Source organism: Melospiza georgiana, chromosome 23 (assembly GCF_028018845.1).
Source record: "Melospiza georgiana isolate bMelGeo1 chromosome 23, bMelGeo1.pri, whole genome shotgun sequence".
Taxonomy (NCBI): domain Eukaryota; kingdom Metazoa; phylum Chordata; class Aves; order Passeriformes; family Passerellidae; genus Melospiza; species Melospiza georgiana.
Genome location: NC_080452.1, coordinates 9662468 through 9687059, shown reverse-complemented (window position 1 = coordinate 9687059; position 24592 = coordinate 9662468). Strand labels below are relative to the sequence as shown.

Below are 24592 nucleotides of genomic sequence, written 5' to 3'. Positions count from 1 at the left end.
AATTATTTGTTTAATAAACATTAATAAATGTTAATAGTATTTGTATTATTAGGAATAATTAATAATTAAATAATTATTTATGTTTACTAATTTATTATCAATCCATAACTATTTACTTAATAAGTATTAATAAGTATTAATATTATCTATATTATTATTAATTATTTAGTTATTATTTAGGTTTAATAATTTCTTATCAATCAATAGCTATTTATGGATTGAGGTTTCAGGTTTAATGCATGGAGATGGTTACAATGTACTTTTACAAAGTGTATTTTAAGTACCTGTTTATTAAAGCTGAATTGTGCTGGAACTTCTGTTCCAAAGCCCTCCTGACAGATAAATGAATAGCAAATTATTTCCCAGCAACCTGTGCTGGTTTCCGTTGTTGCTGTACCGCCAGCTCTGCACGTAGGGCAGGTTAAAAGAGTCCTCAACCTTCTATTTAATACAATAAACTTTGTCAGATGTTGTTATTATTTTATCTGAGTGCCACATCCCAGTGTAAAATATGCATAAAAGCTTCATTGACTCCTCGAGTTGGGTGGAAGCAGGAGGAGCGAGGGGAAAGCTGAACAACGTGGCTTTTATTTCATCTGCCTCAATTTTATTTAATCAGCCCCTAATGATAGGCATTAAAAACGCTGGCAAATGCAGGGAAACAACTTTATTCCTGTTCACCACTTCTGTGTGCAGGGTGGGGATGGCAGAGCGTGTTAAATATGAAATAATGAAACCCATTGCTGTGGAATTCACAGCTGAGCACCCTCAGCTTGGTCAGGAACTGTTAATAGATAAAAAAGAAAAAGTTAATAAATAAAAAAATGCTTGGAAGGACATTTGAGATCATCTCCTTGCAGCCCCCAAACAATGAGGGGGTAGGAATCATCCCAGGGGTGTCAGGATCATCCCAGGGGTGTCAAGAATCAGAAGGCTGATTTATTATTTTTATTATTTATTTTATTAGTACTATATATATTACATTAAAATAAAATTATATACTAAAACTACACTAAAGAAAGAGGGAAAAAAAATCAGAAAGTTAGCAAAGAAAAGAAAAAAAATGAACAATAAAAATCTTGTGACTGACCAGAGTCTTGACACAGCTAGACCTGTGATTAATTTCACATAGTGAGTAAACAATTCTCCAAACCACATTCCAAAGGGCTGGGGTTTGTGCTGCTGCTCATGGGGATGCTCTCACCCTGGGCAGGAGCAGCTCCCGTTGCTGGCTCTGGGGGCCCAGCTCTCCCCAGAACAAAGGTTCTGCCCCCAAAATCCCTGGGATTGTGAGGCGGGGAAGAGCAGAGCTCAGGGTGCAGCTCGGGGCACGGGGACAAGGGCAGGGCTCAGCCGGGCTCTCCAGGGCTCTGAGATATCCTGCCCTGCTGCCATGGAAGTGCTCTCCTCCAACAATCTGCCTTTAATGGGGTTACTATTGCTCAGGGAAAGCATTTTATATGGAACCAGGTTTACATTATCCTGCTATTGGGAGATCTAGCTTGCAATGCTGTTCAAATCCTTTAATCCATAAATAGGATTCCAGCCAGAGCTGGGCTGCCTTCCAAAACTGTAATCTCCAGTATATGAATTATTACAAAAAGATTAGGGTGTTTCAAGTAATAACATTTCAAATAAATCAGCTTTCATGAAGGAACAACAAACTAATATCGGAAATAACAATATAAAGACGTTTATAGAGCCACTTGCTGGAATAACTTCTCTAACCAGGGGGATTCTTTGCTCATTTGCATTTTATTTTATTTTATTTTTTAATTGGAGGAGCAGACCTTTGCCTTTGTCCCCTCTGTTCTGGGCAGAGCAGTGAAGATGCTGCTGGCTCAGATGTCCCTTGGAGCTGTTCTTGGGCACGGGGGATATGTTGCTGCTGCTGTCACAGACATATTTCCTGAAAAAAAATTTTGCTAGTTTTTTTTTTTCTTGAGAAGGTGGGAAGCTTCAGCTTCTTTATGTTTTTGCTGGACCACAATGGCAAAATTTCACTGTAATCTGCCCCAAATCCATAGGGAACACAGGACTGGGCTGGAAACAATGGCACTGAATTTGCACAGTTTGCAGCTGGAAATGGGGTTCCTGTGCCTGGGGGTACCCCTGGGATCCCTCCTGCTCTGGAGGAGCAGCAGCTCTGTGGGATGGGAGTGATCCCAGGCTGCTGCAGCACTGCCCTGGGCAGAAATGAGAAATGAGAAATCAGAAATGAAAAATCAGAAATGAGAAATCAGAAATCAAAAATCAGAACTCAGAACTCATTCCTCTGCTCTGGAGCCTCCCTCTTCCCTGGAATGGGGAGCAGCACATGCCTCCCAGAGGGTTTGAGCATTGCTTGTTATTTCTGCGGGGATTTGAAGGTTAATAGCTTTACACAAGCCTAATTAATTGCTATTATTTAGTTTAATATTCTCTCCCAGCGCTGTGCCCATGCAGATCTCGCTGTGCCACCCTCCCTGCAGAGGGATCGGGAGCAGCAGCAGCAGTTTGTTTGTTTGTTTGTTTGTTTGTTTGTTTGTTTGTTTGTGTGTTTGTTTGTAGTTCAGGAAAGTGCCCAGCACTGAGGAGAGCAGGGCAAGGTGGGTTCAACCCTGCCAGGGGATCCGTGCATTGGGGCAGCAGAATGAGGGGGCAACAAAAGAAATGGGGGTAACAAAATAAATGGGGGTAATGAAATAAATAGCGTTAATAAAATAAATGGGGTTAATAAATAGGGTTAATAAAAGAAATAAGGTTAATAAAAGAATTGGGGTTAACAAAAAGAAATAGGGTTAACAAAAGAAATGTGGTTCCCATCCATCCCTGCCCTGCAGCAGGATCTGCTCCTGCTGGAGCCCATCCTGCCACGAGAAAGGAGTGAGCACCTGCAGTTTAAAGTTATCATTTAATAATTATATTTAAAAGTCTACCTGGCTCTATAAATTTTTAATGACAGATTAATTAAAAGCTCAGTTATGAAAGCTTTGGAAAGGAGAAATAAATATTTAATATTTATTAAAATATTCATATGCTACATGTTTTTTAATCTTGAATAAATATTTTTGGATAATCAGGCGTGGGTTTTTTGTGATGCTAAAAGTTTGCATTGTAAATTCAACCATGATTGATTATAAACTGTGCAATCTATTAATTATGAAAGAGCACATGTGCTGCTCAGGACCTGGAAGAAATATCTGTATGTGGGTTTTATAACCAGAGGAGTTATCAAGGTAATGTGCTCGTTGAACCCAGGGAAAGCTTTGATTCATGTGCTGGTGGCAAGATCTTGACCTCCATCACGGTGAAATGCAGCTCTGCTCATTCTTCCTTCCCAGTGAGCAGGACACGGGGAGTGAGGAATGATCTCCCCATCCCCAGGCTGGGCTGGATGGGGCTTGGGGCACCCAGGGGTGCAGGGAGGGGTCCCTGCCATGGGGTGAGAGGGTTGTTATGGTCTCTCAGGGGTGTTCTGAGGGTCTGGGAGCTCTGGAGTGTCCCCTTGGGCCTGAAGGATCAGGGCAGCCCAATGGAGACAAGTCCAGGCCTGCAGGAGCTCTGGGGGTGCTGGGATGGAGCTTCCCTCCATAACAGGGGCTGCTCCTCAGGGTTTCCCTCTGGCAGAGAAGCTTTAAGGTGATGGTGAAGGAGAGGAGTCGGTTCTGATGGAGGCTTCGGATCCAGAGCTTTATTCTCTGAAGGGACAAAGGACACTTGGATGGTCCAATGCCCTCCATCCTTTGACTTCATTCTCCAGGTCGAGGTGTGAATATCTCAACATTATGGGATATCCCAACGCAGAGCCTCAGCAGGCACAGACCAGCTGGACACTCAGATTTCCTCCAGGGAAGGGGGATTGGGATCAGCTGTGGGTGCCTCATCCCCCTCCAGTGAACATTCTCCTGGCACTTGTTGGTGTCCAGGAATTACAGGCACAGGGTGGATCAGCCCCTTTGAAGCCTGGCTGAAAACTCGACTTAAGCCCCTGGAAATAATAAAAGGGAAGTAAAGAACTCAGTAAAGCTGCAGAAAAGGATTAAAGGGGGGGAAGGCCAAAGGGGACAGGCAATTGCAGCTCTGTGTGATGGGGTGACAGTGGTGCTGCTATCACTGCAGCCAGGGGCTGCTCCCAGCCCTGCAACAAACCCTTCATCCCCTTTGTAAATCTGCAGCCACTCTCTTGTATTTTTTTCTCTATTCTGGCAGTATTTAAGAAGGAATTAATGTTTAAAAGCAAAGATTTTTTTTTTTTTTACGTATTCCCAGGAAATATTTTGTGTGTAATAGAGGCTGAAAATGCTCTGCTGCCTCTCAAGCCTTGGTTAAGAAAAGAGGCAGGCTCTCAAAACCAGCAATATATTATATATATTTTATATATATAATATATAAGATATATATATTATATATATTATATAAATATTATTTATATTATATTATATTATAAATATTATATTATAAATATTATATTATAAATATTATATTATATTATATTATATTATATTATATTATATTATATTATATTATATTATATTATATTATATTATATTATATTATATTAATGACATATTGTACTAATATATATTATACATAATATAATATATTATAATATTTAATATGTTATATATTATATAAAATGATATAATATATAATATATAATATATAATATATAATATATAATATATAATATATAATATATAATATATAATATATAATATATAATATATAATATATAATATAACATAACAGCCCTGGGATATTTTGGTAAATGATCATGATGTAAAGCTGCATGGAGATGGATCAGGGAAGGGATAGACAGCTCCAAAGTTAAAGGAATGATGGCTCTGGAACTGATCCTGAATTAATGACACCTTGTAGATCTTTGCTGGCTGCTGTCTGAGGAGCTGCAGCTGACACAGGGACATTTATTAATGAGAGCTGCTTTCACAGCAGAGCAGGCTGGGCAGAAGCTCGGGGCCACCCCAGGTCACACGTGGAATTTTGGAGGCTGTACATGGAATTTTGTAGCCCGGAATTTTGGGATGGAGCAGCAGGCAGGGTGAGGCTGTGCATTGCCAGCCTGGGCAGCAGCAATAAATCCTCCCCAAAGGGGAAATAGCCTCTGGGTCAAGTGAGATTTATTTTGGCCCGAGCTGAGGCTCCTGGTGAGGGTAACAAATGTGTGCCACAAAGAAAAGCCCACACGGGTGTAACCCTGATGCTGAATTAATTACAGGCTGATGAGCTCCATAAATACACCATGCTCTGATAATTTATCCGAAACATCTCATCTGGACTATAATTAGTAGATAAGAGACTTTAATCTTTCCTTTCTTCATGTTTGTTTGTACCTGTTTATGGGTTTAATTAAAATTAAAGCAGTTTAAAATAAATGATCAGAAAGGGGGAGTGATGAAGAGGAGGAAAGAAGTGGGAGAGCAGAGGAAGGGGATGGGAGGAGGGCTCTGGATGGCAGGGGAAGGCCAAAGCAATGAGATTGGTTTTTAAAATAAAGCAGAAAAAAATGAAATTATAAAGGAATAGTCTTTAAAATAATGAACCACATTCTGTCCTCTTCTGCACTGATGACTCTGAGCTCAGTTACCCACTGGCTCCTGATGCCTTCCCTGGCAAACTGGGGCAGTGCTCAGCCAAGTGCCAAACTCCAGGATTAAAATGCAGCAGGAGGAAAGTGAAATATTGGTTTCCTTTCTCACACCCAGCCCCAATCTGCCTTTGAAGAAAGTGAGCTGCATAAAAAATGGATGAAAAGGTTCCTTGGGAAATTGGGAAATTGCAGCGTTTGCCTGCAGCAGAGGCTGGGGCTGGGGACAGACTGACACAGGTGATTGGGGGGCTCTGCCAGCTCCCTGTGCGCAGCTCCAGGTGCCAGGGAAGGTGAAGCCATCAGTGCTGATGCTCCAGACTTGGCTTCTGCCTCGGAATGAGCCTGGAACTCTGATTTTCTGTGTCACTGAGTGTGACAGTGCTCTGGGGGCAGAGGGAGCCGCGGCTCAGGAGCCGCAGGGCTCAGGGACTGGGCTGAGCTGGGCTGGCACAGCCTGGGGACACCCAGAGCCCTCAGAGGGACCCTGGGCAGGCACAGCCCTTGCAGGGTGACTTTCCAAAGGAGCCTTTGCTGTGCTGTGTGCTCCTGCAGGGCTCATGGAGAAATGTGTGTGTCTGTCAGAGAGGGGTTCGTGAGAGGCACTCACCCTCTGAGCTCCAAAGGGGACTCAGCTCCGTCCTCCTCTGACCCCAACATCTGAGCAGCACAGGAGGCTCCATCTGGGAATAAAACTGCCTCATCCTCCCTCCTGCAGGCTCCTCTGCCCTGCCCTTTGTGCTGTCTGAGATCTTGTTCAGATCCTGCCTCTTTCACATCTGATCAGCCTCTGCTGCGCTGGAGTCGGGAAGGAGTACAGACAAACAGAGCTCGGCCCCCAGCTGCTGGTCCCTGCTTGGTGCCAGGCTGGCCCTGTCCTTCCCTGTGCCCAGGGAGTGCCCAGCTGGTGCCAGGGGCTGCCCCAAATGGGGTCCCTTGAACCCCTCCTCCTGTGTGGGGACTGTGCTGAGCAGGGACACGATGTGGCCACACCTCAGGTCTGTGCTGGCTTTGGAGGGTTCACTTTCCCATGTGAAATATCAGAAAATAATAACAGTTTACAAAAATTTTATAAAAAGAAAAATGTTTTATAAAAAGAAAAATGTTTTATAAAAAGAAAAGTCACACTTTCTTCTCTCTGCAGCTGGAACTCCATGGGGCAGAATCTCTGAAATTACAGGTGTGGGGCATAACCCAGCCTAGGAACTGCTGTGGCCTGGGCTGGACTTAGTGAATAATTAGCTCCCATTAATGAGGAATTCTTTGTCCTGCACACCTCCCAAAGTCAGCTGGAAGTTTTTCTCTTAGTTTTGCATGACTGGAGAAACCTGAGCAGTGCAGGGGGCAGGCAGGGAGCTGTGTGAGGAGCTGTGCTCAGGCTGCTCCTGGAGGTGATTGATCTTGTTTAAGGGCTGGCACCCAGCTCCCCTCCCCGCTGCTTTCCAGGCTGTTTTCCGTGCCAGAGGAGCAGAGAGTGAGTGCTGGAATGAGTCTGTTCTGTGTTTGAATGTCCCTGAAAAGCACAGCAGCGCTGTGGGCTCAGCACTCGGGTTCAGGCTTGGGGCTTGAACCTGTCTCAGTTTGTTTGGGGTCAGGTGAGATCACTGGGGTGCCTTTGCCAGGAATTATTAGCACAGGGTTGGGATTGGTGAGGATTTGTGTGCCAAACCCACCCTCAGCCCTGGGCTCTGCCCCTTTGTGGATGGTTTCAGATCCCTGAGGGGAGCTGGGATGGTGGGAAATGCAGGGGTTAAATCAGGGTCAGTGAAATCAGAGATTCCACAGTAATTCCAACAATTTCAGTCTCCTGTTTATGACAGATTTAGTGGTGGAAGGTGGAAGGTGGCAATGCCCAGGACTCTGGGTAGTGTGTGACCCACACAAGGACTGCAGAGCTCTCACCCAGCCCTGCTCACTCCTCACCCAGCTGTTCTCTCCATCTCCATCCTCCTGCAGACATTCCTATCCAGGAGATGCAATCAATGCCTGCATTTCCATGCTGGGGAGGCATTCCCCACAGAAATCCCCTGCTCACTCAATTAGCAGCACTGAATTTCATATTACTTAAAATCTATTCTCCTGCAAGGCTGGAGATTCCAGCATCTCCACCTATATTTGCTGGGATTATTGCTTAAAGGTGGCTTAGCTGCTAAGCCACTGCTGCAAAAGCTCCATTAAGTTCTTTGCTTGTTGAACATGGGAGCTGGAAGGATTTCAGGGCAGCAGGTCGGCTGCAGAAACCCGACACCCATTCTTCCAGCAATTAAACTTTGCAAAGTAAACTCTGTGGATTTCATTAAGGAAATGGAGCCATCAGCACTGGGAATAGCGTTTATGAATATTTCCTGGTAATGGCCAAGCCAGCACGCTGACAGGATGAGTTATTAGACATATTTACAAACAGCTGCTCAAAAGCCAATGTGGAGGTCCCAGCTGTATTTTTTTCCCCCTTTTTATGCAGGGTTTATAGCAGTTATCCTTTGGAAAGCCAGCTTGACTGGCTTTCCTGCAAGGAGAGGTAAGCTTGATTAATTTATTCCTCCTCCCCAGGCCTGCAGTCACAGGGAGGGAGCAGTCTGTCTGTCTGTCTGTCTGTCTGTCTGTCTGTCTGTGTGCAGCTCCCTGAGGAACAAACCCAAGGGCAGCCAAGCAGCTCCTACACGTGTTTAATTACAGGCACCGTGTTCTCCTGATCAGGGATCAATAAGTTTGAGTCTTTTCCCCAACCAGGCCGATTTTTCATGGAATTCTTCTCCTTTGCTGTGTGAAATGAGAGGTCACAGTGGGAGCTGGACGCCAGGGGAGAGCATTTGGGTCCTGGTGACACCAAGGGAGAGGGTTTGGATCACAGTGACACCAAAGGAGAGAGTTTGGGTCCCTGGTGACACCAAGGGAGAGGGTTTGGGTCCTGGTGACACCAAAGGAGAGGGTTTGGGTCCCTGGTGACACCAAGGGAGAGGGTTTGGGTCACAGTGACACCAAAGGAGAGGGTTTGGGTCCTGGTGACACCAAAGGAGAGGGTTTGGGTCACAGTGACACCAGAGGAGAGGGTTTGGGTCACAGTGACACCAAAGAGAGGGTTTGGGTCCCTGGGCCATGCAGGGGCAATGTTGTTCCTGTGCTACAGGAGATGATCATGGAAAACAAGCTGTGCAAATTCCCTGTGTTTGCATCCATAATTTTCACAAACCTCTCCCAACAAACAGCAGCAGGGTGAAGCCAGCCCTGGGTTTGTGCATTGGAGAGAATCTCGGGCTTTTCCAAGCTAAATCTGTGAGATGAATCAGGCATTTTCTAAAGAAGATTTTAAGTTAATTAAGAAATGGCTGTAAAGAAGTTAGATTTGGTATAGCACACATATATAACACTCCTGTTTTCCAAGGAGATCCAGTGGAAGGACACATTCCCTCTGTGAGGTGCTTAGGTTGATGAGAAACCCATTTGTAAGGAAAATTGGCTCTGGAAACACTTGAGAGCGAGCTCTGCTGCTTCTGAAGTCCCTGCCAAGTGATTGATTCAGTCCCTGGGTTCATCAGATCATTGCTTCCAATAATATCATTTTGCTTATTTATTTTATGGAGGATCGATATGATAAATATTGCAGCACCGTGGGAGTGCCAGGGACGGCTCTGGGGGGCTGGGGGGCTCTGAGCCTCTCCCTGTGCCCCCTGAAGCAGAAAAGCAATTCACTCACACCAAGGGCTACAGATGAGCCTGGATCTTCCCTGCAATAAATGCAAATCATTTGAATTCATTTCGCTCCTAAGAGGAGAAGAGAGAGGGGAAAAAAATAAAAATTAAAGCTAAAGATGTTGCAGATCAAGGAATTCGACTTTAAGCAGACACAGAATTAACATAAAAGAAAACAAAGCCATAAAGAGAGGGGGGAAATAAAATACTAAAATAATCTGGTTTAATGAATAGGCTGTGATTTATTTCTGAAGTACCTCTCTGTGGTGGTTTTTGCTCCTCTGTTTTTTTTCCAGCGCGTACAATGGCATTCTGGCCCTGCTGCAATCAGTCTGCCACGAACAGCTTGTAGATATTTGGCTGTGCACTGGCCCATGAGAGCAAATCGTCCTCCCTCATCGTCAAAGACTTTCTTTTGCAGTTCCTTTATGAGGTGACAAACGGTTCCCCTTCCTTTTGTTCTCCCGCGCTGAGCACGTTCAGCTCTTCTGGCTCCGCTTTATTATTTTGGATTTGGTTTATTAATGACTTGTGCTCCTTTGTCTGCCCGGGCTGGGCAGGTTCCTGCTGCTGCTCCTGATCCTGGTGGTGGAACCCAGTCCTGCAGGAGGGATCCCGGCTGGGATCCTGCCCACCTTGGGGAATTCCTGCGAAATTCCCTCCCTCTGGAACGGCTGAACAGGCACCAGCAGCTCTCACCCGTCCAGCACCACAGAGGAAATAAAACAATCTTCAAATGAGACACTCGGATTTAGGGACAGCCTGCCCAAGTCACTCCTGGTTTAAATTTAGTTTGGATCACCTCCAGGCTGGGGAGTCCTGCAGAGGGAAGGGAGGGAAGGGTCAGATCCTCCTGGAGAACCCTCTGGTGCCTCCTGCATGGTGTGAGGAGCAGCCAGAGCCAGACAGGCTCTGCTGGGCTGGGACTGCCCCATCTGACACAAAAATGGGCACTGGGGCTTGGCTTTGGGCTGGCCACGAGACCTTGGCATGATCAAAGCCCTGCAAGGCACAGGAGCCGAGCCTGGGGATGCTGCAGCACCGAGGAATTCAGATCTTGATCAGATTTGCCAGATCTGCACTTTGGGGTTCCCCCTGCCCTCTCTCCCCTCTCCCTGAGCCAAATCCCTCACCCAGGAAATCATGAAAGAGAAAACCACCAGAGTTCCTGACTGGAAACAGCCTGCTCCTTTTGTCTGGGCTGGGTGAATTTAACTGGTCCAGTTCAGCTGCCAGAACGCATTTGCCAAGGAAAACTTCCCCATTTAAACCTTCCACTCATCTAAATCAGGAGAGAGGAGCTGGAAGCAGGGCCTGGCAGAGCCACGGAGGGGTTGGAGCTGGCAGGAATAATCCACTTGCTCTCCTGGTTCTGTGATCCTGTTTGATCCGCTGGTTCTCCTGGTTCTGTGATCCTGTTTGATCCACTTGCTCTCCTGGTTTTGGGATCCTGTTTGATCCACTGATTCTCCTGGTTCTGTGATCCTGTTTGATCCATTTGCTCTCCTGGTTTTGGGATCCTGTTTTGATCCTCTGGCTCTCCTGTTTTTTTGTGATCCTGTTTTGATCCACTTGCTCTCCTGGTTTTGTGATCCACCCCTTCCCTGTCAGTTTGAACCCCCCCTGTTTTTTTGGGATTTGGGATCAGGGTTTGGGGTTTGGGGTCAGGGTTTGGGGTTTGGGGTCAGGATTTGGGATCAGGGTTTGGGGTCGGGGTTTGGGACCGGGGTTTGTGCCCTGCAGGATCTGGGACTCCACTCTGGGGTGGGTTCATCCCAGACCCCACAGAGGGCACTCGGTGGCATCTGCAGGGCTGGCAGCTCCTTAATTAGGGGAATGCAAATGGGCTCGATGGAGAAGGTGCCAGGGAAAGGAAAAGCAGCTCATGAAAGGGAGCTCAGACAAGAACGGGGAAATTATTCACATAGCCCTAAAGTTTACTTCTGAGAGGTCTTTTTTTCTTTTCTTTTTTTCAATTTCATATATTTGCCTTGATCATTTGAGAGAAAAGATCCGTCCACAGACAGATCTCCAAAGAGATTATGATTTTTTTCAGCGTTGCTGTTGCTTTAATCCGTGCTCTCTTTAGACAGGGAATGTCTAATTGGTGCACTGGTGAAATCAAATGTTTAAATAGATTGAATGGCAGACTTTTTCCCTCTGTTGTGACATTAATCCCCCAATATTCCCGGGCCCCTTGCTGGGCATTGAGGCAAAGAAAGGAGCCAGAGGAGGTCCCCCTCTGTACATCTGTGAGGTGAAAACTCCCTGGATACTCTCCCCAACACGACCCAAGACATCAATTAAAGCAGGGCCGTGCTGCAATCAGCTCTGGCACACATGGAATGAGTCTCTCCATATGATCCCCATTTCCCTGGCCCGGGGCAGCCTCTGGGATGGGGCAGGGAGCACAGGGGAGCCCCAGAGAGTGCCTGGGCTGCAGCAGAGCTCCCTGCAGGGCTGCACCTCAGCTTTCCCCACTCTGGGCACTCACAGAGCTGCAAGGGGCTGCTGCAGGGGCAGGTGAGGTGGAAATTGGGGGGAAATTAAAGGGTTGGTGCTCCTGAAGTTTTCTTCTTTTGTTGTTTTTACCCTTTACCAGCCTCTGTTCATTGTAGCAGAGGCTGCAACACTGATAGCAGTGTTTAAGATGAGCTTGTAGTGCAGTCCAGAGTGTCTGCTCCGCCTTTCCCTGAGCCACCTGATGAGAAGGAGTTTTATAAACTTCAGGGTTTGTGTTTGGCTGGGAGCATCGCCCTGCCTTCCCTGACAAAGCTCTGAGAATGCTGGAAGGAGTCTGGAGCAATGGGCTCTGCATTCCTCCATCACTGGCAGGAGGCTGTGCAGAATCTGCAGCAGCAGATTAACACTGCCAGAGCCACAAATCAAAGCATTTCCAGTTCCACCCTGCTCCCACCTATTATGCAGGGGGAGAAAAGAAAATCTCCATCTCCTCAGACAAGAGGGAAAAAAAGAGATGGAATTAGGGTTTAAAATCATTTTGGTTTGCATTTCATTCCGCCTGGCACTGTCAGTGATACACGGCGCCTACAGAAGAATTAGAAAGATTATTGTGGAATAGAAGGCAGAGCCACAGCGTGTTTGACAATATGCTCTGTATTTTACCTTCATTAGGACAGGGAGCTTGAAATACTCATTTCTTTATGATGAAGGGACTAAAGATTTCCAATGAGAGCAGAGCAGGGAGCGGGCAGGGGAGATTTATTGCTAAAGCAGCTTCTTAATCACAGCAAGCACCTGCACTCAGTGGTGGAGATGCTTCTCCCCCAGGGCAAGGGGCAGCCCTGGGGTGGGATTCAGCCAGCCCCGAGGAAATTCGGGTGCAGAGATTTTGGGAAGCCCCATCCTGGATGTGCACCCCTCCAGAGGGGACAGCGGTGCCACCACGGCCCTGCTGCATTTGGGATCTTTGTGCTGCTGTGGACGCTCCTTCATTAGGGGCCAATAATCAACTGCTCACCCTCTTTGTGCCCAGCTGAGGGGCAGCCTGGCCCTGGGCACCCCTGGCAGGCTCCAGCAAAGCCTGTCCTGCCTTGGGACTCTCCAGCGGATGGGGTCAGCACAGCTGGATGGGGTCAGCACAGCTGGATCAGGTCAGCAGCTGGGATGGGGAACGTTTCCAAAATCCATGGATGGACGTCCAGTCCCATGGCTGGCCTGGCGAAGGTTCAGCTCCTGCTCTCAGCTCAGCCCAGCTCCTGCTCTCAGCCCCTGTGCCCGTTCTTCTGGGTGACCCTGGGCTCATGGGACACTCTGGGGACACTTTGGAACCCAGCTGTGCTCCAGAGTGCCACCAGAAGCCACAGGGGCTCTCAGCCTCCTCAGGTGACCTTTCCTGGCTTGTGACTGAGGTTGCAACCTCTCCCTGCTCCTGGCAGGGACATGTGCAGCCCTGGAGGGGGAAACACGAGCATGCAGCAGAATATTTATTTTAAAAGAGTTGGGAGTGGGGTGCAGAGCTTGGGTCACGCTCAGGAGCCAAAGGAAGGAGAGGAGAAGGTGACGCTGTCACTCCTGGTACGGGCCAGCCTGGCCAATGTTTTCATGTTGTATCTGATTTTTTAACATCACTAAATATTGCTGGGTTCTTTCCAGGGTTAGTTTTGTGCTCTCCTCTGTATGATCCCCTTTCTTTCAGCTGGTAGCTGTGGGAAGATGATTAAAAATGGCACATTGTCTGCACCTGGAATCCTGACACAGCCCCAGCGCAGGCAATTGTGCTTCTGACAGTAACAAGGCACTCTGGAACTCGGGATCCGGAGACTTTCTGTTCTCCTGCCCTTGCACTTAATGAAACCAGAGTTTGTTTTAGCAAGAAAAAGCCAGAGTTAATTTCAGCTCAGCTCAAACCAGGGGATGCAGAGGCAGGAGCTGGAGTTATGGGAAAATCCGAGCACAGGAAGGGATAAGGAGCGCTAGGAAAAGAAAAATCCTTTTCATTTCCCAAGAAGACATGATGAACAGGAGAGAGAGAAAAAAATCACTTGACAAGGCTCTTCTAAAGAGGAAGAATAGTGCAAAGTGCTGGTTAAATTCCCATTGATCCTTCACTCAGCTTCCCATATACATGTGGGTTTGACTACTTGATACTTCCTTTCACTGTCATAAGTAATAACCGAGGGGAAACAATCATTTCTAAATAACTGCCTATGATTCCTCTATTGTAGTGATTAGTGCTGAATAATTATTAGCTGCTCCGCGTTTCTGCGGGGCTGGGAGGGAGCTGGAGCTGCCTATAGACGGTGCCTATAGATGGTGCTCTTGGCCTCGCACAGCCGCTGCTCGCCGGAACCCGCGTCCGAAACCCGCCGGGAACGGGGGGAAAGGCAAAAAAGGCAAAAAAGGCAAAAAAGGCTCTTCTCCCCATTCTGTTCCCCTGGCAGGGCTGTCTGGGAAGGGATGGCTCTGTTTGGTTGCCCTGGGAATGGCAAAGGTGGAGCAGAGGCAGGTTTGGGTCCTGGCAGGGATGCAGAGCCCCAGGCGATGTCCAAAGCCGTGATCCCGCACTGGCAGCAGCAGCGCTGAAAGGTTCCCGATCACACGGGTTCGTGACCCCACAAGGGCGGTTATCAAAGGCACTGACAAAGGGAAATTGTGATGCAGGGCTCCGAGCGGAGCCTGGGCTCTCCCCGGTGCTCCCCAGCCCGGCAGAGCCGGAATAATTAGCTGGGAACAGCCTCAGCATGCAGGAGCACGCTGCCCATCAGTGAACAATGACCAGCAGGCAGGCACGGCCTGCAGAGAGGAGAGGAGGGGATGCTGAGACACCCTGCCCTGCCCTGGGAGGCTCTGCACCAGGGGCTGCATTGCTGGGGTGTGCATTTCCCCAGGATGGGGTTTGCAGTGGGGTTTGGGGGGTTTGCAGTGGGGTTTGGGGGGTTTGCAGTGGGGTTTGGTTCCATTTGTGGGAACATGCAGCACAGGAGCTGCGCTGGGAGCTGAGAGGGAGAGAGCAAAGCCTGCTCAGGAACCAATGCTGCCATCCTCTGAGTGCCTTCTGCTGCCTCTCCCAGGCTCAGCAGCTGCAGCTTGGGGACCTCTCCAGGCTGCCAAAGTCCTCAGCAATGGAACTGCAGTGAGGGGACCCTTTCCGTGGGGATGGGCTGTGCTGTGCAGAACCTCTGCTCCCTGAGGGCTCTGCAGAGGCTGCTGAGAGGATGGAGACCCTGCAGGGATGGGGAGAGCACCCAACCAACCAACCAACCAACCAACCTGCGCCTTTCACCCTGGGCAGGGGCAGAAGGGTGGCAGCTGCACACTGGGATGCAAGGCATTCCCTGCTGGGCTTCCCTTTAGGGGTTCCTGAATCCTCTACAGGAGTAAAACAGCAAAACCAACCTCAACCATGTCCCTTTCCACCCAAAACTGCTCTTGCAGGGTCTGGCTGACATTCACCAGGCAGGGAGATGCAGCAAGGCCACTGCTGTGGCCATGGTGACAGCAGTGAGGGTGACACAGGCTGGGCTGACACAGGACATTGGGTTGGTTTTGTCACTCAGGTTTGTTGTGGAGGAGGCCCTGGATGATGGCTCTGATTTTTCTCTCGCAACTGTCCCGGTGTGTAATAGAAAAATGGTTTAAAAATTCCCGATGACAAGGGCTGGCAAGCAGCAATCCATCATGGTATTGATCCTCTCCACCAGTTGCACTGCTCAGAATCATTCCCATGGCCCTGGCTGGGTCAGGATCAGCTGCACCGTGGTGTTCCTGCCTTTGAGGAGCACAGGGTCCTGCTGTGGCACTGGCACTGCCTTTCCCTCCAGGTGTTTGATTCCAGCTCTTCCCAAACCCCTGCGGGCTGCTGCAGGTGGCCAGTGGGGTGTGAGGTGGTGGGAGATGCTCCTCCCTTTGGTTCCCTGCAGCTGCCAGGTGTTTCTAAGGCAGTAGGAGAGGCCAGGTCATGGCTCCGTGGCTGAAGCACCCAAGCCCGAGGGGGGGATCTCTGGTTCCCAGCAGTGAGTGCTCAGAGCCATGGTCTCCGTGGCTGGGTTCTCTGGTTCCCAAGGCCTCCGTGGCTGGGTTCTCTGGTCCCCAAGGCCTCTGTGGCTGGGTTCTCTGGTTCCCAAGGCCTCTGTGGCTGGGTTCTCTGGTCCCCATGCCCTCTGTGGCTGGGTTCTGGCAGCTTTTGGCAGGAGCTGTGGGGCTCGGTGGCTTCAGGGCCATTGCAGCACATGCCCAGCTCTGGCTCTGCTGCAGGTGACCCAGCCTTGGCAGAGACCCAAGCTGCCAGCCCTTCCAGAGAGGGGAAACTGAGGAATGGAGCCCTCGGGTGCCTCTTCTGCCCCCAAACTGCAGCCGAGGGGTGCTCAGGGGGCCGGAGCCAGGCCCAGACCCCACAGCCCCGTTCCGCTCCCTGCACCCCCCCCCGAGTGGAGCTGGGACAGCTGCGGGGCAGCTGCGGGGCCCCGTGGGCACAGCTGTGCCGGGAGGGAGGCGCGGGGAGGCCGCCCGGCCGCTGCGGGGCTTTGTTCCGGCGCGGAGCCGCTCCCGGGCCCGGCTCGGCCGCGCTCTGCGGGACGGGGGGCGCAGGTGAGGAGGGCAGGGGGTGCGCGGGCACGGAAGGGTTAACCCTGCGCGGGGGCGGCGCGGGGGCGGGCGGGAGCGGCGCGGGGAGCGCGCCCGGGCGCGGGGCCGGCGCGGAGCGGGGAGCGCGCCCGGGCTGGGGCGGGCGGATGCGAGCGGAGCCGCGCTCGCCGCACTCGGGCAGCGGCTGCGGAGGCGATGAGAGGCCGGCGGGGCTGAGCCGAGCCGAGCCGAGCCGCGCCGGGCGAGGCCGAGGGGCTGCGGGCAGCGGCGGCGCCCGGCCCCGGATTGATTTCCGCGGTGCCGGGGGCCGCCGGCATCCCCCGCCCTGAGCCGGGAGCAGCGCGGCGCCCGGGGCCGGTGAGTGGCGGGTGGCGGGGGCCGCTGCCCGGAGCGGGGTGCGGGATCCGCGGGCATCCCCCGCCCGAGGATGAGGGAACGAGCCCGGCATCGCCGCGGCCGTGCCGGGTGGCGCCGGGGCTGCGGGTGGCACCGGGGCTGCGGAGCGCGGGGTGGTGCCCGCGGAGCTGCGCGGAGATGCCGGGGGTGCCTGGGGAAGGGATGGAGGAGCCCCTCGGAGCCCCTCGGCTCCCGGGAATCCATCTCCCGCCGCCTCCCCGCGCTGCTCCGCGTTCCCGTTAGACATCGCCGCCTCCCCGCTCGTTCTGCGGCCGCTCGGTACCGCTCAGTCACGGTCTGGAGCCGATGCAGCGGCAGAAACTCATCCCCATGAAAAGTTGCTGTTAGCAGGGAGGCACTTTCTGGAAAACAGCCCTGAACCTTAGGGGAAAAGACACAAAATCCCCAGGAAAACTTTCCGAAACCCGCGGGAGACCCTTTTGGGCGGCGATGAGGGGACAGGTACCGAACGCGCTTGTGCTCCCCGGGGGAAATCCCAACTCCCGGGTGATGCTCCCGCTTTCCGCAGCCCCGGAGCCGCCGGGAGGGTGTCGGTGACAGCCGGGGCTGCTCTGGGCGAGCTGTCCTCGCCGCTGTGACCTCCGTTTAACCTGGCACGGTCAGGCATCCCCGGCTTTGTCTCCGTTCACGCTGCGGCCAATAGCCGCGCGTTCCTGGAGGTGAAGTGAGTGATGTTCAATTAATCTGTGTTCTAAGGGGTATCAGAAAGTCAATAGGTTAATTTTAAGCGAGGTGAATAGTAAGTGGCAGAGGGAAAAGATGCCCTGCGCGTCTGAGAGCAGCAGCTGAGGCTCGGAGGTGAGGGAACGTGAAGTTCTCCGAGTGCCGTGGTGCGAAACCACCGCTCAAAGGCTGCTCCTGCTCTTGGCTGGGCACTTGATGCTTCACTGGTGGCTCCAGTGTGCTTGGTAGACCTTGGCTGAGCTGGGGACGCGGTCCTGTCCCTCCTGCTCCGGGTGGCTTCATTGATAAATGTGGCTAAAGTAAGACGAGGTGACCTACTTACAGCTGAGGGACAGATGCCTCGCAAGAATCTGTGCCATGCTCGGAACAGATGTTTGGCTTTTTACCTTTAGCACAGAGGTGTTAGATCCTTTAGAACTCTATGGGGCTCTTTTTTGGGTCTTTATTGCTGTCCTTGTGCCATTTGTCGTCACTTTGAGGACCCTCGGAGCTCAAGCGCGGCGCTTTGGGGTGGTGCAGGGGAGCAGATAAAGCAGCTTTGATTCGAGGAGCTCGGCGCTCGCAGCCAGGGACGTGACCCAGCGGTGTCACTTGTGAAACGCCTTATCAGCCAAGGCAGCCATCCCTCCCAACTCTGCCAGCCACATCGCCGGTGCTGGCCGCCAGAAGATAAACTAACCCAATTTACTCCTCATTGTCTTTACGGTGGTGCTGGATGTAATTAATCGCGGGGTCCCCCCGGCTCAGGAGTGGGTGGAAGCAGGTATTGATGCTGTGTGAGACCTGCACGTACCCCTCCACAGGACGGGAGCGGCCCTGGCCGAGCTGTGCCTCGCTCCCCGGTTAACCCGGGCCTGCCCCGATCCCGGAGCTCAGCTGGACACTCAGCGGAGCTGCGGGACCCGGGCAGGGCAGCGCCGCCGCTCCTGGCCCGCGCTCTTTAACTCTCCTCCTGCAAATTGCATCAGGATGTGACAAATTGGCCGCCAAGTAGCTAAACGGAGCTGACATTTGGAGCGCCGTGCCGGGCAGAGCGGCGGAGTCTCGGGGAAATAAATGTGTGATTTGAAGGCTCTTCCCGGCAGCTCCCGTTCGGCTCCGCCACGAGGCTTTCCAGAACTTACTTAGGGAACTCCTGTTGCAGCTAAATGTGGGAGTCTCGAGCATGCCTGGGAAAGGTTGCCCAAAAGCTAGGGCAGATGTAGGTGCAGACTGTGTCTCATGCCGTGGGCAGCTGAGATGAGGAGCAAAACCGGGAGAGAAAGCAGAGCCGATATTTAGAAACTGCGTGAGTGGTGAGGAGCTGAAGGTGGGAAGCTGGGCTGGCTGCTGGTGCCAGCGTGACGCTGTGCCGGGGGTGCGGGGACACCTGTGTCACCGAGGGGTGATCCTGGGGGTGCAGGGGTGACTGTGTCACCGAGGGGTGATCCTGGGGGTGCAGGGGTGACTGTGTCACCGAGGGGTGATCCTGGGGGTACGGGGACACCTGTGTCACCAAGGGGTGATCCTGGGGGTGTGGGGACACCTGTGTCACCGAGGGGTGATCCTGGGGGTGCAGGGGTGACTGTGTCACCGAGGGGTGATCCTGGGGGTGCGGGGACACCTGTGTCACCGAGGGGTGATCCTGGGGGTACAGGGGTGCCTGTGTCACCGAGGGGTGATCCTGGGGGTGCAGGGGTGCCTGTGTCACCGAGGGGTGATCCTGGGGGTGCAAGGGCACCTGTGTCACCGAGGGGTGATCCTGGGGGTACAGGGACACCTGTGTCACCGAGGGGTGATCCTGGGGGTACGGGAACACCTGTGTCACCGAGGGGTGATCCTGGGGGTGCAGGGGTGCCTGTGTCACCGAGGGGTGATCCTGGGGGTGCAGGGACACCTGTGTCACCGAGGGGTGATCCTGGGGGTGCAGGGGTGCCTGTGTCACCGAGGGGTGATCCTGGGGGTGCGGGGACACCTGTGTGACCGAGGGGTGATCCTGGGGGTACAGGGACACCTTTACTCACTAAAGGATGCTCTACTGATGGAGCAGAGGCATGTTTGCTCCTAGATGGATGCTCTCCTGGGGGAGTAGGGGCACCCTTGTCACTGAAGGGTGATCCTGGGGGTGAAGAGACACCTTTGTTCACTAAAGGATGCTCTCCTGGGGGAGCAGGGCTATTTTTGCTCACCCAGGGATGGTCCTGGTGGAGCAGGAGCACCTTTGTCACTGATGGATGCTCTCCTGGTGGAGCAGGGATACCTTTGCTCACCAAGGGATGATCCTGAAGGAGCAGAGGTGCCTTTGCTCACCAAGGGATGCTCTCCTGATGGAGCAGGGGCACCTTTGTTCACCGAGGGGCGATCCTGGTGGAGCATGGGTATTTTTGCTCACTGAAGGATATCCCGGGGATGCAGGGGTATTTTTGCTCACTGGGGGATATCCCGGGGATGCAGGGGTATTTTTGCTCACTGAAGGATATCCCGGGGATGCAGGGGTATTTTTGCTCACTGAAGGATATCCCGGGGATGCAGGGGTATTTTTGCTCACTGGGGGATATCCCGGGGATGCAGGGATGCCCTTGCTGGTTTGTAGCTCTCGGAGAAGGGACTCCCCACATCCCAACAGCGGCGTGCCCACCTGCCCCTCTCACCCCGCCTCTCCAGCACAGCCGCGGCCGCTCGCACACGGCGCTGATGAAGCCGCTTTAATTGGCCCCTCTGCAGCCCGAACGATAAATATGCAATGGGGCAGAGTGCCCCGCTGCTGCTCCCGGCTCCGAGCCTGTCATTTCTGACGGGGCAGGGCGGGCTCGCTCCCCTCGCCTCCGCCCTGCGACAGCCGCGCTCCCCCTCCTGCCTCCGGCATCCTTAAAAACAGGGGGAAAAAACCTGGAAAAAAGATGAACCTGAGCATGCAGTGCTCCTGAGACAGGCCCCTTCACATTTCTAAACACTCCTGATTATTCAGCTAATCTTTATTTCATGGGCCTGTTACAAGAAACACAAACGGGGGAGAAAGTAGAAGGCGGTGACACATTTAAAATACACAAGAAAAGTGCTGGCAGGAATATAATCGTTCTTCTTCCAGCGATATGAAATATTTATGGGCCTAAGTTGTGGCAAGACTCTCTGCCTCCCCTCCCACCTGACTCCGGGATGTTTTTCCCGGTACAACAGGAACTGGGGGCACGGCTGGTGCTGCCTGTCTGCAGGGCACGCGGCTGGCCGGGCACAGCGTCCGTCTGTCCGTCTGTCCGCGCAGGCTGCCCGGCTCGAACGGGAGCGGGGCTGTTACAGTCTGTTAACTCCAAATAATTCAGCAGCGGCCCCTCGGCGAGCCGTGCAAAGCCCCTTTGAGGTGCCCGTGTTGCGGAGGAGCCGCTGCTCCCCCGGGGCGCTCTGCTATTAATTCATTACATCTGAGGGGCTTTTTCCCTCCCGTCCCCCCTCTTTTCTCTTCCCCACCCCACCCCCCTCTCCCTGGCAATTCAAACAGCGATGAATGGACAAAAATCCCTCAAGGGAAACATTTTTTCACTTAGTTACAAAGATTTCATGGCTAATTAGAGTAAATGTGGTTTTTAGAGTGTTAATCTCTTAACCAGCTTGGCTGGGAGGCCACGGCCACCACAGCAGAGGGGAGGGCGGGGGGCACCGGGGTGTTCCCGACCCCTCGGGGCTGCGGCGGTGTCGGTGCCCCCGGAGCATCCTCGCACCCCCTCGGGCGGTGCCAGCCCCAGGGTGGGCACGGCGGGGCCGGGAGCGCTCGGTGCGCCCGGGGAGCGGCGGCTGAAAAGCGCGGCGGGGACCGAAGGGAATGCGGGGCGGCAGCGCTGTCTCCGCAGCGCGAATAACCGGATTTACTGCGGGGTGTGCCCGCAGGGACTCGGGCTGGGCTGTGTCCCCGCGTGTGGCTGTGTCACAGGGTGGCCCTGCCACCTCTCCTGAGTGCGGGCACGCAGCGGGTCCGTGTTGCCAAAGGTGTTTTGTGGTGGAAATCCTCTCCTTTTGCGGCCGCGGAGGGATTTATCTTCTTTATTTCTCTTTTCTCCGGTTCTCCCCACCTGACATCCGCATCCCAGCCTGGTTTTGGCTGCACCTTCGGGGGGAAAATGGCAAAAGGGACAGAGAGGAGCTCCCGAGGCTGCTCCCCCCGGCACCCACAGCCAGCTCGGGAATTGGGGTGGGATGTGGGCTTGAAATTCCTGCTCATCCCACTAGAGGGGATCCTCTGGATCCAACTAAAAACGGAGCGCAAGCCCAGCAAGGAGCGGAGCAGCGCCTGGTGCCGGTGGGGGCGCAGGGCTGGGGAGCTGAGCCGGGGCGCGGGGGCATTTTGGTGCTTTTCGGGCATTCCCGGTGACCCAGGCTGGCTGTGTCCGTCTGTCCTCGCTCCGTGTCCGTGGCTCCTGTGCCCGGGTGGGGCGAGGCTGCTCCAGCAGCATTCCCGAGGAAGAACTTCCCCAAGCACACGAGTGCAACACGTGTGAGCGATGGAGCCGATGCGCTGTGTGCTCCCTGCTGGGCTGGAAATCCCGATCCGGTACCGGCATGAGCCAGGGATGCGGGGCTGGGAAAAGGGAACCCTCCCCTCCTTATCAGAGAGATCCCATCTCATGTTTCTGCCCGTAATCGCAGCTTCTGTTTGCCTGAAATCGACCTGCGAGGGGGGAGTGAAAAGCGAGATAAATGTATCCTGCTATGAAAATTTAATCCTGCTTTGCCCGGGCTAAAATTGCATTCAGAGCCGGGGATAAAAGGCATCAGAGTTATAGAAAAGTCCAGATGATCTCTGAAGGCATGGGGAGGGTGAGCCTGGGAGGGCCCTGGCAAGGCTGTGCTGTGCCCTCCTTGCCTGGCACTGCCCCTGCCCTGCTCCCTGCTAGGGGCACACTCAGCTCCATCTCCCCATTCGCTGAAGGAGAAGGTTCTTCCAAGAGTTTCCCCTGTGGAAGTTCTGTCATCCAGCTGATCCCAGCTCGCTCTGTGCCTGCCAGCTCCTAAACCCTCAGTGCCCAGGGATGACCCCACTGTGCTCCTGAATGCCCATTCCCAGAGGGAGCCTGGAGCCATTCCCAGCCCCGTGTGGGGTTGGAGGGCCCTGTCCTGGCCCCCGGCTCTCTGGGGCCAGCTCCGTGTCTGCTGTGACAGCAGCTTCCCAGGAGGGAACGTCCCTCCCAGCCCTTTTCCTGCTCCAGCCCCGTTTCCCCACTTCATAAAAGTGAAAGGTGATGTCTGAGTAAATATTGCCCTGACCTCTCACCTCTGCTGCTCCCGCTGCTGCTGCTGCTTCCCCGGGGCTCCCCTGCTCTGCCCCGGGGCTGTGCCGGGAGCTGGGGGCTCTTGGGGGCTCGGGGGGGCTCAGGGCTGGAACACAAGCTCGATGAACCAGCTGGAGCTGGACAGGAAGGGCAGGGTCCAGCCCGGCTGCCCCAGGCACGGTCAGTGGCTGCTGGGTCAGTGTGAGCCTTGCCCGTGAGTGTGACAGCCACCAGCACTGCCCGTCCCTGTGTCACAGCCCTGCCAGAGCCCGGGGGGAGCAGGGAGGAGTCTCTGTGGGAATCCACGCCAGGAACAATCCCTGTGAGCAGGAGAGGGGGCGCAGGCAGGGAGAGCTGAGTGTGGGTGCGGCCCCTGCCCCTGTGTGTGACCTGGCAGGGCTGGACCAGCATCTCCCACCTGCCCTGGGCTGGAATCACGTGTGTGGATCAGCAGTGGCAATGCTGGGGGTGTTTGTGACAAATCCAATCCCATTTCCTGCTGAAGGGATGGATGGGAGAGCGGGTGACCGTCCTTGGCGAGGCCGTTCCTGCTGGTACAGCACAGGCTGGAGCAAACTGCTCCTTTTCCTCCAAACTGCTCATTTTCATGGTCCCGCAGCCCCTGTGCGTCTGGGACACAGGATTTGCACCGCAGCAGTTTAACCCCCGCCGTGCCAGGCTCTGGAGCCCCGTTTCCCTGCCTGAGGGGATCAGGGGGACAGGAAAGCCGCGGGCAGCGCCGGCTGTGCCGGAGGAAGCGCGGCCACCACGGCCCCGTCACTCCCTGACTCAGCCTGCCAGGAGTTCCTCCTGTCACTTCCAGCCTGGGAACAGATTCCTGCAGGACACTGATGGGCAGTCCTTGCTCTGCCATCACCAGAGCCTGCTGTGATCCCCTGCAGTGTGCCGGCCCTGCTGGAGGGCACTGGGCACCCAGCAAGGGAAGGACACAAATCTGGAGGCATTTTCCAGCTGTTCCTGAGTCTCCCTGCTTTGCTTTGTTTACCTGGGAATGAGCGCCCAAAAAGTGAGTCTGTGCTTTTGAGGTGAATGCCTGGGCAGCGCTCAAAGGAGGCTTTGAGTTGTTTGGATTTGTGTGGTGATTTCTGGGCTCTGGGGTTTGCCTTGGCAGGGTTTCCTTCCAGCCCAAAGTGGCCATTTCCCCTCAGGATGGGAGGCTGGGATTCTGGGAATCGGCACTTGGGAAGCTGTGGTGACTGCGAGTGTGTTGGTGGCAGGGTTCAACCCCCCGGGTGATGGCTCTGAAATTGGCATTTTCCCATTTTTTGGGGAACATTTACCCACAGCAGAGCCAGGGGCTGGGTGCTTGCCCAGGTAGCCCAGTGTGAGGGGTTCACGTGTGGGCAGCTCATGTGAAGAGCTTTGTTCCCCGTGGCTGGGCAGATTTATTGGTGTCAGAGCAGAGGAGCAGGGAGCTGGCTGAGGAACAGGGATGTTACAGTTCAACTCCATAAAACACGCCGGCTGTCTGCTCTGCTCACTCATCTGCCAAGTCCCCAAAAAGTCGCAGTGACAGGAGCAGAGGATGGAGCTGTGCCCTCATGATCATATTTCCTGTCTCTGCTGGCTTATGTCACAGCCTGGAATGTTATTTGAACAACAACAAAAAAAAAAATAGCCTGCGAATTTCCTTTTGATTTTTAATGGAAGTGTGAAGAGGTGGGGAGGAAAAGGGAGCGTGCCTGGAGCTTTCCTAAGTGCCTTGGTTATTCTTGTGCTGCAAATATGCCATTTCACAGCTCTGAAATCTGCTCTGAAGTCAAAACAGAACTGTGCAATGGTCTGGGTTGGAAAGGACCTCAAAGGTCCCTTCCCTGGGGTGTCCAAGGCCAGGTTGGATGGGGCTTGGAGTAACCTGGGACAGTGGAAGGGATGGGAACTGGATGGGATTTCAGGTCCCTATTCT

General features: G+C 53.0%; 1 protein-coding gene across 2 annotated transcripts in view; it reads left to right on the top strand.

Moving 5' to 3' along the window:
• The first annotated feature begins 16607 nt into the window (after positions 1-16607).
• Positions 16608-24592, top strand: part of PLXNA2 (plexin A2) — a 136953-nt gene continuing 128968 nt past the window's right edge. For both annotated transcript variants that reach the window (XR_009115531.1, XM_058039985.1), the window contains exon 1: positions 16608-16681. The gene's annotated coding sequence lies outside the window, so the exon portion shown is untranslated. The remainder of the gene's footprint in view (positions 16682-24592) is intronic.